The sequence below is a fragment of the Anas platyrhynchos genome, chromosome 2 (assembly GCF_047663525.1).
Source record: "Anas platyrhynchos isolate ZD024472 breed Pekin duck chromosome 2, IASCAAS_PekinDuck_T2T, whole genome shotgun sequence".
NCBI classification, from domain to species: Eukaryota; Metazoa; Chordata; class Aves; order Anseriformes; family Anatidae; genus Anas; species Anas platyrhynchos.
In genome coordinates, this window is record NC_092588.1 from 52,458,983 (window position 1) to 52,473,488 (window position 14,506).

The 14,506-nt window shown below is 35.2% G+C and overlaps 1 protein-coding gene across 8 annotated transcripts in view; it reads left to right on the forward strand.

The window, feature by feature from the left end:
- Positions 1–14,506, forward strand: part of DLGAP1 (DLG associated protein 1) — a 410,173-nt gene that overhangs the window by 132,957 nt on the left and 262,710 nt on the right. The window contains exon 3 of one of the 8 annotated variants that reach the window (XM_027452003.3): positions 1,516–1,624. The exons of the other annotated variants lie outside the window; for them this stretch is intronic. The gene's annotated coding sequence lies outside the window, so the exon portion shown is untranslated. The remainder of the gene's footprint in view (positions 1–1,515; positions 1,625–14,506) is intronic. 8 annotated transcript variants of the gene reach the window in all.

The following is a 14,506-nucleotide window of genomic DNA, read 5'->3' on the forward strand; positions in this document are numbered from 1 at the left end:
CAATCATTTTTCATGTTTGTAATGCTTCCAAAGTAGTCATCTGCCTTCCTGAAAACATGCAAAATTTCACCTTTCATAAATGTGAGAATAATAGTCTAAAAGTCTATATTCTGTAAGCTATGTGGGTTTCCGATATCAAACATCACACTGATTTCATGGTTAAAACTTGTCAACGATGGCTTCTACTCTAAATTAATGTAAAATTTGAGCTATTTACAGAACAGATCTGTTTCTCTGTGCTTTTGTGTGCAAAACAAGGGATTTTATTTTCGCCATAATGTCTAAGACAATGCTGCTAGGAGTAGGGGGACTACAATATATGCACCTTCATGTGTGGGGGCTGAGTTTTAACGTCCCATGTTTAAGCAAGCTCAACTATCCTGTGTTTTTGGTGTGAGCAAAGCTGATGGTGTTTGTCAAGACAGAAGGAGCCTAACATTAAAGTGTGTATCCAGTTTGATGACTGATGGTTGTGGTGGGAGAGGGAATCGGTAACAAATACCTGTTTGGATTTTATCGCATAAGAATAAACATTGAGCACTATTGTACATGGAGCAAAGGCATACTTGCAACAGCGATAACAATTGTAAAACTCAGTCTTCATAAAAAAAAAAAAAAAAATCACAACAAACAAACAAACAAAAAAGTCAAGACCAAAAAAAATAGTTTCCTTGTCATTGCAGCAAAAATTACTGCTGGTGAAAGGGAGAGTATAATTTCAGTTCCCTTAGAGGCAGGTGAAGAACTGGGGCACAGTGATCCTTTGATGTTGCTGTTGTGTCAAACAAATTATATGAGTACGTTTTTTCCAGGTAATTTCTGTGGTAAGTAAAATGAATTATAGGTACCACAATGGACCAAAGGAAAATGTATCTGTGCCATTTCTGAAAATTCAGGTTTTCTTATGTAATGATTATGCATTTATCATATGTTGTATTGTTTTCTGTCAGGCAAACATGCACCAGATACAATCATAGCCATTCAGCTCCCTGTTGTTTCACTGAAGGGCTGATCTTTTGTTGCAACATTTTTATTTTCATTGGTAATATTTGTTACTTTATTCTTGAAATTATCTATCTCTAACTAAAAGGAAAACTTGGTGAGCTAATTAGTTGATAGTAAGTTTAGTTGCTGTCCATTTAAGTAAATGATACCTTATTGCTTCATAGACTCAAGACATGTTTGAGATAAGTGCCCATGTTTAAGAAATTATGAAAGGTCTCCCAAGGGTGATTTAGGCTATGTAAACACTGAAAAGTGTACTCCTCATTACTGCAACATTCATGTCTGCCCTTTTCTCCTCCCTTTATCAAATCTCATCATGCTTTTGGAGATGGAAATTTGTTGAGCAGAGTAATAGGTTTCCAGCAAAGTTTTTTCCTTTTCCTTCTGTACTACCTTATATTTGTTGCAATAAGCAACAGTCCTTTAAATTACTGCACTAAAGCTTTAAAATAGGGCAGATTAGAATTTACAGTCTTGATGATACACAATTTTTTTCCATTCTGTCTCCAGACAAGATGGCTTGTGGAAGGATATGCTTCCTGGGTTTAGAGGAGTCTTTGTTCCATCCAGAACCCCAGAGTTTGTTTGCACTTGCAAGGACAAATCCCTTAGAACCAAAGTAAGTGCCAAAAGTAAGAAACTTTGCATCAAAACTGATTAAATGTGCCATCTGTGATAATCTATTTCAGAGGCCTGTCCAGCTTCATATCCCCAGTATCCATTATGGAACAGGAAATTTAGGAACCTTTGCTTTCTTTTCTAAAACTATAGATGTTACAGTTTTATCAGAGTATTTATAACCTCAGACTCGTGTTACCAATATAAGACATAAGACCTCCTTCCATTTATTATTTTAGGGAATATTTCCGTAAAGTACCAACACTGAGTGTAAATGACTATTCAGTTCTGTTGGTTCATTTAAAATGGAGTTTAAAATGTCTGCATTTTCAGTGATGTTTTTATCATGTTTGGATTTGTTTTATTTTTTCACGTAAAGGCAATTCAGCAATGACATATAAAAATATGAATTTATGACAGTTTGGGGTGGAAGAGTTTGAAAGTGCTTTGTTTTTTATACTCAGCTGTGGACCATAATCTGCAATAACAACAGTACATTTTAAATGCTGCTTAAGCGATTATTTTAATGTAGAGGACAGTTTATTAGAAAGCAATATCCATCTCTTGAGTGGATAACAATCCAGGAGTAAATAAGAATTTCAAAATAGGCAAAAAAAGATAACTTTAGTAATTTCATTCCAAAGAATACAATTGTCATGAAATATATATATATATATATATATATATATATATATATAAAACTGTTTATGAAATCATATGTTTAAACATGCGCCCTTTCCTGGCTTGTTTCAGATATATATTTCAACATGAGAAGCACATGCAAACATTAATCTGTATTGTTCATGAAACACAGAACAGCTTGGGTTGGAAGAGACCTTAAAGACCATGTGGTTCCAAACCCCTTGCCATGGACAGGGACACCTTCCACTAGGCCAGGTTGCCAAAAGCCCCATCCAGCCCAGCCTTGAAAACCTCCAGGGATGGGGCATCCACAGCTTCTCTGGGCAACCTGTTCCAGTGCCTCACCACCCTCTGGGTGATTTTCCTCCTAACATCTACTCTAAATCTCCCTTATTTTAGGTTGCTCTCCAGCGTTTTTATACGATCCCTTAGGTATTGAAAAGCTGCAATGTGGTCTCCCCAGGGTCTTCTCTAGGCTGAACAACCCAAGCTCTCTCAGTCTGTCTTCATAGGATAGATCAGCTGATAGATGATCAGCCCTCTGATCATCTTCATGACCCTGCTCTGGACCTGTTCTAACAGATCCACCTCCTTATGCTGGGAGCCCCAGACCTGGATGCAGAACTCCAAGTGGGGCCTCACAAGAGCAGAGCAAAGGGGGCAGTCACTTCCCTCCACCTGCTGGCCACTCTTCTGTTGATGCAGCCTAGGACACAGTTGGCCTTCTGGATTGCAAATGCACACTGCCAGCTCATGTCAAACATTTTGTCCACCATAATCCCCTAGTCTTCCTCTGTAGTGAGTTCTTCTCCCAGTCTATACTCACGTCTGGGATTGCCCTGACACAGGTGCAGCAACTTGCACTTGGCCTTGTTGAACCTCATAATGTTTACATGGTCCCACTTTTGTAGGTTGTCCAGGTCTCTTTGGATGGCATCCTTTCCTTCTATATGAGTGGTGTATCAAATGCAACACTTAGCTTGGTGTTATCTGCAAACTTGCCGAGGGTGCGCTCGATCCCATTGTTTATGTCATTGACAAAGATATGGATGTATTAGAACAAGTCCAGAGAAGGCCCACAAAAATGATCAAGGGGCTGGAACAGCTCTCCTATGAAGACAGGCTGAGAGAGCTGGGGTTGTTCAGCTTGGAGAAGAGAAGGCTGAGGAGACCTTACAGCACCCTTCCTGTACCTAAAGGGGGTCTACAGGAAAGATAGGGAGGTACTCTTTTTCAGGGGATGTAGCAATAGGGCAATGGTTATAAACTAAAAGAGAGTAGGTTAAGATTAGATGTTAGGAAGAAATTCCTATGAGGGTGGTGAGGCACAGGAATAGGTCACCCAGAGAAGCAGTGGATGCTCCTTCCCTGGAGGTGTTCAAGGCCAAGCTGGATGGGGTTTTGGGCAGCCTGGTCTAGTGGGTGACATCCCTGCACATGGCATGGGTGCTGAAAGTAGGTGATCTTAAATATCCTGTCCAACCCAAGCCATTCTCCTGTAATACATTGCTTTCCCAGAGGGAGTTGGGAAAAATAAATAAATAAATAAATAAATAAATAAATAAAGCATAATTAGATTTTATCAACATTGAACTTAGAGGAGATTATATCTTGCTGTATCGTGTGTTACCATAACCAAACTGCTTGTTGCATCCAAAGAAGCTCAAAAATATATAGGTTGCATTGCAGTCTGTAGCATTGATTGCAATCTAGACAAAAACAATAAGAAGTTTTCACAAGTTTTAAAAGTTTCATGCTTAAACACTTCTGACTGCACTAGCTTACCCTGAACAGAGATTATTTTCTGTTGATAAATGAAACTGTAAGCAAGGCCCTTATCTCCTGAGCTAAAATGTTTTTCTTTCTTTGATTACTTGAATGAATTCCTAGTATCATGTTCCATACTTATTTCCACACTTTCTACCAAAGTTCTGTTTTAAGCCGTTTATCTTTCTGTTGCTGTTTCATCACCCACCATCACTACTCTTAGAGTCTCTAAAAAGAGGTCAGTGACATTGCACAAATCTTACTGTCTCAGGGACTGAAAGTTATTTATATTTATCTGCAACATTAATTGACATTTAAACAAAAGTGTCTGTAATCTGGTAAAACAATGTGAGGGGATACTCTATGAAATGGATTTGGATTTCTTTGGCCTGTGTAAGAGAGACAAGGAATAGTTATATTGGAGAGCAAATGGCATGCATGGGCAGTTACTCAAAACAGCTCTCTACCTTGCTTTGGGCAATTACTATTACACTTGGATATGCACTTTATGACTCTTTTCAGCTGTATCTTCCCCTAGAAACTGAAAAACCTGCTCATCCAGCTTTTGTCAGAGAACAATATGGGAGAGTGCTCTGTCAATAGTCATTTTTGTTTTAAAAGGCAAAACAGATTCACTCTTCAATTTGAAAGAGAGAGAAGGAGATAGTACTGGGAATTGTGGCAGTAGTGATTGTGAAGTAGCGATTGTACTGTTCCTGAAAGAGAATGATGGTCAACATAAAGCACTTTAAACATCTGATATTGTGCTACAAATCAAGAGAAAGTAAAGTCATTCAAGATTTTCCATGTCAATGTTTTAACATTCTTCTGGGATAACTATCACTAGAAATGAGGTGGTAGTTACTTGTTAATATTTGTTGAGCATAGATCATCTGAACTACAACAATTTTTGCAAACCTGTACAGCCAGGCAAGGTACTATAGCAATAGTAAGAAAGATTAAAGTTCCCTCCCCTTTTCCTTGGGAAAGAAGAAACTTCTTTTGTTCCTAGAGAGGTAGGCAACATATAATGAGATATGTAATCTGGTAATTTATTTATTTTTTTAGCTACAAAGAAAGTGTGGAGGAGAGGTGACAAGATTTGTTTTAGGCATTCAGACAGAACTCTCTAACAGCAATCTCAGCTGTAATCAGGTGGAACATAAACAATTCTCTTTTTGGTAACTGAACATCTTATCCTACTGGACTTTCATGTGCCTTCCAGACTTTTGAAAGTCTGGCCTCTTGGCATTTTGATGAGATGATAGTCTGGGTAAAAGCATACTCCTCTTAAACCATGATCTATTCTGAGAGTGATATTAACATTATAAAGTTCCATAGTATCTTCTCAGTGGTGAAAACACTTTCTTCTAAACCATCCTCTGTTCATGTTGGGCATTCATTACACTCCATGGAGCTTAAAAAGTTGAAGGAAGATATTCTTTCTCAGAACTACCTAAGAAATGCTGAAAAAATATTTTGAAAAATAGACTCTGAAGTATTGACTTTGCATAACAAAATAATTTTTCTTTACCTTTTTAAGTGAAATTTATTTTGATCAGAAACACATATAAAATATTCCTACCACTATGACTCAGCCCTGACTGAATTCTATCTCTTATCCATTCTTTAGTCTTGCAGTAGTGAGCTCTATTGAGGGAGATCACTTGCATCTGGTATTAAAGCACTTCCTGCTTCAAAAACATTCTCCCCTGACTTAGCTAGATTTCTTCCCTCATATTCACATACTGTGAATTGGGGGTTTGTTTCATTCATGCATTTCTACCAAAACAGAGTACTAATGTTCCTGTGGTGCTGTCATTTAATGCAGAGGTTGCTGCAGCATGTGTTAAGTCCAACCAAAAGTTCTATTGTTTTAAGTATTAGGGAAAAAAAAATGGAGAATTATTAAAGAAATTCAATTGTTAAAAGAATCTTTAAAGAAATGCAATTCAATCCCCCATCCTCAAACCCAGCCCTAACATCATTTCTGCCTCACACAGGAAATATAAATATGTATCTTATCAATATCACGCCAACCAGTTCTGTTCTGCATAGCTCTCTACATAGTTAAAGAAAGATAGAATGAATTGGTAACTCTTTAGTTAGAAAGACTGGAACTTATCACCTCCTCATGTGGGGCTATTAGTACTCAAATAAAATGATTCAAAAATGATTCCTTGTTAAATAATACTGTGAATTATATTTGCAAATTGTGAAAATACAAGCTTCTAAGAAAAGACATATCAAAATTATTTGAGGCTTAGAGCAAAATTATTATTTACTGTCCTTGGCTGCTGAAATTTGTTCCCTCTGCTGAAGATGGGAAACAAATTTCACTTGAGTCCGGAAATCTTCCTAACCTGAGACTAAAAAAAAAAAAAAAAAGATGAAAACGGCACAGTCTTATTTCAGTAGGCTACCATAGTGCTGTCTACAGTAGTAGAGTACTATCTACATGGTTTTGTACACAAAAAGCTGCAATGTGTTTTTTCCAAATATGCAGATTTCAAGTTCAGGTATTGTGAATCTGTATACAAAAATGTGACTAACCTAAAATAATAAAAGGATGGATAAAATAGAGTGAAAAGGAATACTTTGTAGCATCAAAATAGCTGTGATTTTGATAAATACAGGTTGTACAGGTGCTCTGTTGGATAAGGAGGACTTGAGGGCCCTGCACTAAACTTCGGAGAATCAGCTTTTAAATGTATTGAAATGTATAAAAAAACAAAAAATGCTATTTTGCATAATATGGTTTGGTTTGCTTTTTTTTAAGGATTTGCATTGATATATTACTTGTGATATTTTCTCCTATATTTTATAACATAATTTATTTCATAAGAAAACTATTTTAACCTTCTTGATACACTTGTATACACTTGTATAATAAGCAAGACAGTGATCCAAGTCTCGATAAGAGCACAACAGAAGTTTTCATACTTTCCTTTTTGTAATCAGAGACCTGTGACTGCAGAGTATATCTCTGTCAACTTTTTTGCAAAGAGAGCACATTTGCTTGCTGTGCTGAGCAACTTGTGAAAATATAAGCAACATCATCTGCAACGGCAACAAGCAAGAAATACCATCCTCCTTGTCATTTTGTATCATTCCTTCAGCTGTTGATTACTGTCTTAATAGCTTCCACTTCAGTATTGCAAATGAAATTTGCCAATTATAGCACTTCAGTTCATCTCTCTGTATTCAATGACACATTTATGAATTGGTTTGAAAACAGATATGACACCAGTTCAATATTTTACATTCTAGATCCTTTATCTACAAGGATATCTGTGTTCTAACTTGGTCTTGAGATATCAACAGGTATTTAGTAGGTTTCAGACCATCCCAAGTTGAAATTTTTCAGCTTTTTTTTTTTTTTTTTTTTTTTGTGTGTGCTATCTTCTGCAAGGATTAGCTAGAATGAGCTACCACTTGAAAGCATATTTTCCTAATGCTCAAAATATGATCATGTAGGGTCTGCTAAGCCTCATGTGCTCTGTTTTCTCCAGTGGGGCTTAGATGCACCATAAGCATAAACTCAGTAAAGAATAGCTCTTGGAGTCATAACTTCAGTGTTTGTGAAAGAATATGTTTTCTTGCCTCATCATTTGGTCAGAAATCCATTATCTGAGCATAATGTAAGTCATGATGTATCTATCCCAAGTCTGGAGGTAGTCTCTGAGGGGGGAGGAAGGAAATGTTATAACCACTAATGAATTGTTTGTCCACAGTTTGCAGCCTGAGACTAGATTAGGCACCTATTTCAGTACTGTGCCTTGACAGAGGACAAAATTTATTTGTGGGTTTGCATGTTCATTATTTTATTGTCATCCTCATATTTGGAATATGTAGCTTTTGTCAAAAAATAGTACAAGTACCAAAAATTGCAAGCAATGGTCAGCAGAGTTCATGTTCTCAGTGCTAAAGTCACAATATCTGTTTGTTTAGAAACAAATGGAGCACAAGAGGATAGGATCCGTATAATGCAGCAATTGGCACTGAGGACCTGAAACTTCCATTGAGGGGCTTCAACTAATTGTTTTAACTTGTTTTTCCTAGATTTTTTAACTTGTTTTTCCTAGATTTCTTGACCATTATGCTAAAATTCTGAATTACATTTCACCTCAGGGAATCCTTATGAAGAAATTCTCCAGGAAAAAAGGGTGGTCATAATGCCTCCCAGAATAATAAAACTCTCATTCCTGGATACTCTTCCCTTATTAATGTAAGCAACATAAAATTCAGAGTACCTAAAAAGTTCATGTATGGTTTTCTTAGTGCTTTATCTTAAAGAGAATTTTATAAATAATAAATAATGAAAACTAGTGAAAAGAAGACTCAGTGGAACATGATCAGTAAAATAAAATATTAAAAATTGTTAATAATGTGTCAGGGCAAATTAATTTAAAATTACAAATGAATTCTGTTGCACTTTTCATACATTATTAGACAAGTTTAACAATGGTATTTCAAAATCCTTGGAACTTTTCTATTTTTTAAGGTATCCATCCATGAGATTTTTCAGTATTCTCTATATTTAAAGCAACATTAACTATATATATATGATTACTAAATTGTCTTTGTACATGTGTTACTAAATCATCTTTGCAGACTGTTGTACATATACCAGCAGACCAAAGAAAATAAAATAACCAAAAAATAAGGAACAGAAATCAACCTCTTCATCAAGTTTTATTAAAACTTTATTTATTATTCTATGGAATGCTTTTGATATTGCAGAAATAATAGTATTTAAGAGTTTGAATGTTCTTACTTATGATGATGAATATGTTAATTTGATTTTTCATCTTTTTTTTCAATAAATTTATTATACCTATAACTAGCTGTACATTCAAACTCTCATTATTATTCATTTTATAACTTTACCAATGAAAGTTATGTAAGAGGTATTTCAAAAGGGTTTTATTTTCACTAGCAGAATGCTTTAGACCTTTTCTTTCTTTCTTCTGATGTTTGACTTTGGGCGTAAATAATGTGAGGTTTCTTTTTCTTCTCATCCTTTCAGAGAACTCAAATTATCTTTGTTCTTAGAGCAGCAGATATATCTTTTCTGAGATATGTATGTTTCATACCACTAGTCCTTTTCTCCTCCTTTTTTACCATCAGTAAGTACTCTGTTACATTTGCTTCATCCATTTATTCATGATTTTTCACTTGGTGAAAGCAATAAATAACGTCTCCCTTTTATCATTCAGCTCCTAAGTCATTCTGACAGCAGAAAACGCTGTTCCAGTTAGAGCAGGTTCATTAGGTCATCGGAAAGAAGGAGCACCTTTACACCTCCATCCTTGCTGCACTAAATGCTGTGGCATCAAACGATCCAGTTCATGAGCTGGTCTAAGCATCCAGCAGAGCTTATAATAACACAGAGAAGTATTCTGTCACAGTGGATGTTGAAATTATTACCTCTCATTTGCAATTCGATAAAACTGTCATTTCTCCTCGCTGTTCTGCTTCTTTTCCACCATATGTTCTCCTTAATATAAGCAGTTGGGCAGCACTTTTGGTATCATTCATCCACCTCATCTCTTGCTTCTGTCACTCACAGTGATGCCTGCTTTCTGCAGCAACAGCCTACTGTTTGCTACCTGTGACTGCTTTTCAGTTCTTGTTTGTTTTTTGTCTTTTTGTTTGTTTGTTTTGTTTTGTTTTTGTTTGTTTGTTTGTTTTTGTTTTTTTCTCCAAAGAAAATCCACCAGCAATACGGACTTGTTTCTTCAGCATTATGCTTTTCATATTTAAAATTTTGTTACTTGTGCTCACTTTGCAGTTGTAGTTGAATGTTACATAAGTAATATGATTAATTAGCACTTGTTACTGCTTTACATTTCCTAAGTACTGCACAAACTAGCTAATCAAGCAGTTAGCAAACTAATTAATCAACCAAAAACAAAAGTTGCAGGAGTTGTATTCTGCATTTGTCCTTCTTAAATCCTCTTGTACACTGGTGTGTTATGAGGTCTCTAATCAAGAACATGTCTAAAAATGTTCTCCTGATTAGGTGATTTCTTTAACTTTCTTAAAGAAAATGTAGAAAAATGGTACTTGTGCAGGGAGATACAATAAACCTGATTACAGTGTCAGACCTTTAAAAAGCTTTTTACTTCATCCTATGTTCATATTCAAATCAACGGCAAAATTGGCAACCAGTGTGAGCAGAGATAAGTCAGCAGTGAACTCCTATGCAAAAGATACCACATTCTTGAGTCCATAAGATCATCTTTATGTGTCTTGGCTATTAATACAAAATAAAAAGAAAATATTTTTTATGGTCAGCTTAGCAGTATTGTCAAGATAGTTGCTGTCTCAAGTGTACCAGGTCAGTAACTACCAAGGTAATTATTTAAACTTCATTTCTTTCTTTCACAGTGAACAAAACTAGCTCCTTACTAACAAAGGTTTTCTGTAACTTTGTTATAAAAAAAATAATAATTTATAGCTAATAAAGATAAACCTGGAATGCTATAATTTTTCATTTTTACATACACGTATCAGGAACTGATACGTGTATGTAAAATTGCATATGACCACTTTTCATGAATTATCCCAGTGGCACAAGATTATTTTGCAGGCTTATGAATCAATACTGTTGACAACATAGTTTGAACTTGTCTGTGTCTTTTGTTCTTAACTTGGTAAGGTGAAAAAATACATGGCTTACTCTGATATACAAGGAAAAAAAATCTCCTTTACTAAAAGGAATGGGTAATTGTGCAGGAAATAACATGTGATCCCTACTGTGCCTTGAATTAAAACAGTTCCGTTGGATGGGAATTCATGCAGCAGTAAAGTTTCTTTATTTTACCAGCCACTGTAGCATGATGGAAAGGTAGAGAATTTTCTATTGATGGCTTTTCTACACACACACGCACCATCATCTAGTATAATATCCAGAGTTCTGTTTGACAAGTTTGAAGCACTGAGATTAAGCACAGCCAATGGAGCAAAAAAACTGAGCAAAAAAGCTGCACATAGTATGTGAAAAACATAACCTAACCAAATGTCTTAACCATGTCATTTTGTAGGGATAGCCTTAATCATACACCAAAACTGATGTTTAGCTTTGGCCTCAAAGGAGACATGGAATAATATGGAACTGATGAAATTAAAAAAAAAAAAAAAAAAAAAAAAAAAAAAAAAAAAAAAGGACATTTTTTACCAGGAAAGGTGAATAAAAATAAATATATTTTGAAATATTTTGGTAGACAGGCTTTCTGTTATATTGACTGTCTTACATTATTATAAATGCAACCTTTTATGAAACATTATGACTAGATTATCAAAGTATCCCAATTCGCAGATTTCTAATTGTTCTATGCAAGTAGATATATTTAATATACAGTGTATTTTCAAACAAATGTGAAACGGAGAATTTCTCCCTGAAACAGCTGGATGCAATTTTTTAAACTTGTTTGAATGCATCATGTGTACTCCTTAAGCTGAAAACAGATTTTTGGCATTTCAAAGTAAAAAGAATTTCAGTGATTACAATTTTCCACTATAAAGGAGAAAAGGTGTAGTCCATCACAGGAAATAATACAGAGCAGTCTTGTGTAGTCTATGGTTATATCTTCAGAAGTGTTCAAGCACAGGCATATTGGTACAATAAATGCCTATTGATATTAAAAATAGATACTAACTTTTTGTATGAAGCTTCGATAATCAAACAGGTTTATATGTTGCACTATATATATATTGCATATATATTATATATAAACAGTATATGGATAGATTATATTAAATACCTCTTAATATGGCATACATCTCTACTTGCAGTGTAACAATTAACATTAAATTCAGTATCCTGTTCTAAATACTTTTTAGTCATTGTGTTATTTTGCTGTAACTTTACATTTCCATGTGTAGAAGTTGGATTATGTATTTGCTTCAAAATCTGTTTTGCCTTACTTACTGTCATTTCATTAAATGATTTCTGAAGCCTGTAGTTCCACACACAATTGAATTTCTGGAATAAAAAAAAAAAAAAAAGTGAAAATTACACCAACATCACAGATGATGTAAGTTACATATTGATAATACGTCAAAAACTAGATTTAATGGAAAGTTTAAAATAATTCTCCCAAATGTCAACTGTCAAATAGATGGGTTTGAATTGATCTGAGTTTGTCAGAGAAAGCAGTGAGTAGGACTTCAGACAGAACTTCATAAGCTGGACACATTTAAAATCCATATTCTGGAAGTTGTATTATGAAGATACCTAGTTTTCATTTTGTACTATGAAAAAAAAAATACACCATGGTGTTTATTTCCTGTTTTGTGTGTTGTTGTTGTTGTTGGTTGGTTGGTTGTTTTTCTCCTGCCTGTCTTATATTATATTGAAGAAGAGAGGGCAGAAAACTTAGAGTGGTTTTAAAACACAATAATTCTTTCAGTGCCTCAAGCAGATTTCCATTTCCTTATATGCATGTTCCCAGAAGTAAGAATGACCTGATGTAGTTGTGAGGAATATGGAGACCGGTATAATTTGGTAAAAAGCATTATACATTAGTGAAAATGTCATTTGAGGTACACCATTTTTTTAAAAATTGGCAGAATTATGTTAGAAACACTTCTATTATGTGCAGATGTTTTAGGCAGAAATTGCATAAAGTGTGAAGCAGTATATTGAATTAAAAAAAAATGTACTTGCTCTTTGTAACATTTCATTTGACTCTGCAGGTGCAAGGAGGAGACTGCCATCACATACATGTATGTAGTGTGAATATGTATATGTAGTGTTTATATGTATATAAACAAATACATAAAATGTTAAGGGGTGACGGACAGGTTGGTCTCCATACATTGTTTCTTAAATTATTTCATATTAAATGACTATGTCCTAAAATTTCTGTCTGTTGCTTCCTTCCTTAGGAGCAAGAAACAGGCTGACTGAGCTTGACTGCTAATGTGTTGTACAAATTTCATGAGGATATTTTATGTATTTTTTCTTCTGCTGCTTATGCCATTAGCACAGTTGCAAATGGGATCCTATTGAAAGTGTGCCACATGCCTAGCTGTTTGGTGTGGACATCTCTTGTACTTTATTGGCCTTTTTCCATGGCAGCTGGGGTTAGCTGCTCATCCTCTGTGTGCACTGTGTGGTGAGAGTTTCACCTCGCAGGAAGTCCTGGTGTCTACCAACTGTGAAGAAGGCTGCGCAAGGACTTCTCCATACAAGTAATACAGCAACTATTAGGAGTGACCATAACCATTCATGTTGTGTATGGCCTTTCTTTCCTAGGTCTCTCACCTGCTGCTCTCAGATTTTTATCTTTCTCTCATCCCTTTTGGACAGTTGTTAGTTTTCTGCTTTGTTATCTATTCCTGTTTAAAATACATAGATACATAGATATTAGTACGAGGGTGTTCTGATACAGAAGAATGTATTTTACTTTTTTTTTTTTTTTTTTTTAATTTGCCTCTGTTTTATACATCCTCCTACTTTTGAGCCAAATAACTCACGCACACATCATGCAAAATCTCAGAGTAGGACATTCTTGGGTGAACAGCTGTGAAGCCACTACTCATTGCAAAAGAGTTTTGAAAATATTAAGGCTGTGTATAACTAATTCTTTCACTTACACTGAAGAGCAAATTAAAACCATTTACCTCCAACTAGAAGAGATTACAGAACTTCCCACTGATGCTGATGCAGGAACATTTCATAGAGAATATTTTATTCCTCCTGTGAATGGATGTTGAGGGAAAGCCTGTGCTTGGGATTTTTCCTTTGTCATGTACAGACTTATAAATCAGTTTCAAAAACAATTAATATTTATGAGGTTGGGATGAGAATAATACAACTGCTGTGAGACAGTGAAATGTCTGCCATTCATATGCTGCTGTATAGTGGTACAAATACATCTCTAAGTTTGAATGAATTAAATTGTATTTAATCCTTTCTCTGTGAGCTTGTAAACAGATAGCAGTGCATATCAGCACTAGCGTACATTACTGGCAAGTGACATGTGCTGTCAGCATAATTTTAGACAAGTTTTATTTCTTGCATAGCATTTATCTGAAGTTATCAGTGATTCAGAATTTTTAAATGTTTATCATTGGTGTGCTAGCTACTGAAATCAGGAGGATTTCTCAGGATATGAATCATTTCTACTTTGGATGCAGAAACAAGTGGATGCCAGTAGTGATTGTCTATTGACTTCCTAAAGGAGCATAATTAAAATTCACTCTTTGAAGAGCCCTTTAATCGGCATTGATTTTAATCCTTTATTGTTAAATAGCTGTAGGTTGTCTTCTTTTCAGTTTAGAGTGAAGTATAATCAGAAGAGTGTGTGTGTGTAATTGGTAGCAAATATAACCAGGTTAAATGCAGCAGGATGACAGAAGATAAGAGCAACTTACTGGTAACTCAGTGCTCCAGTTGTCTTGAGGAAGATAAGTAGTTTGCTCTGACTACAGACAAAATCTCGATGCATTATTATTACTGCAC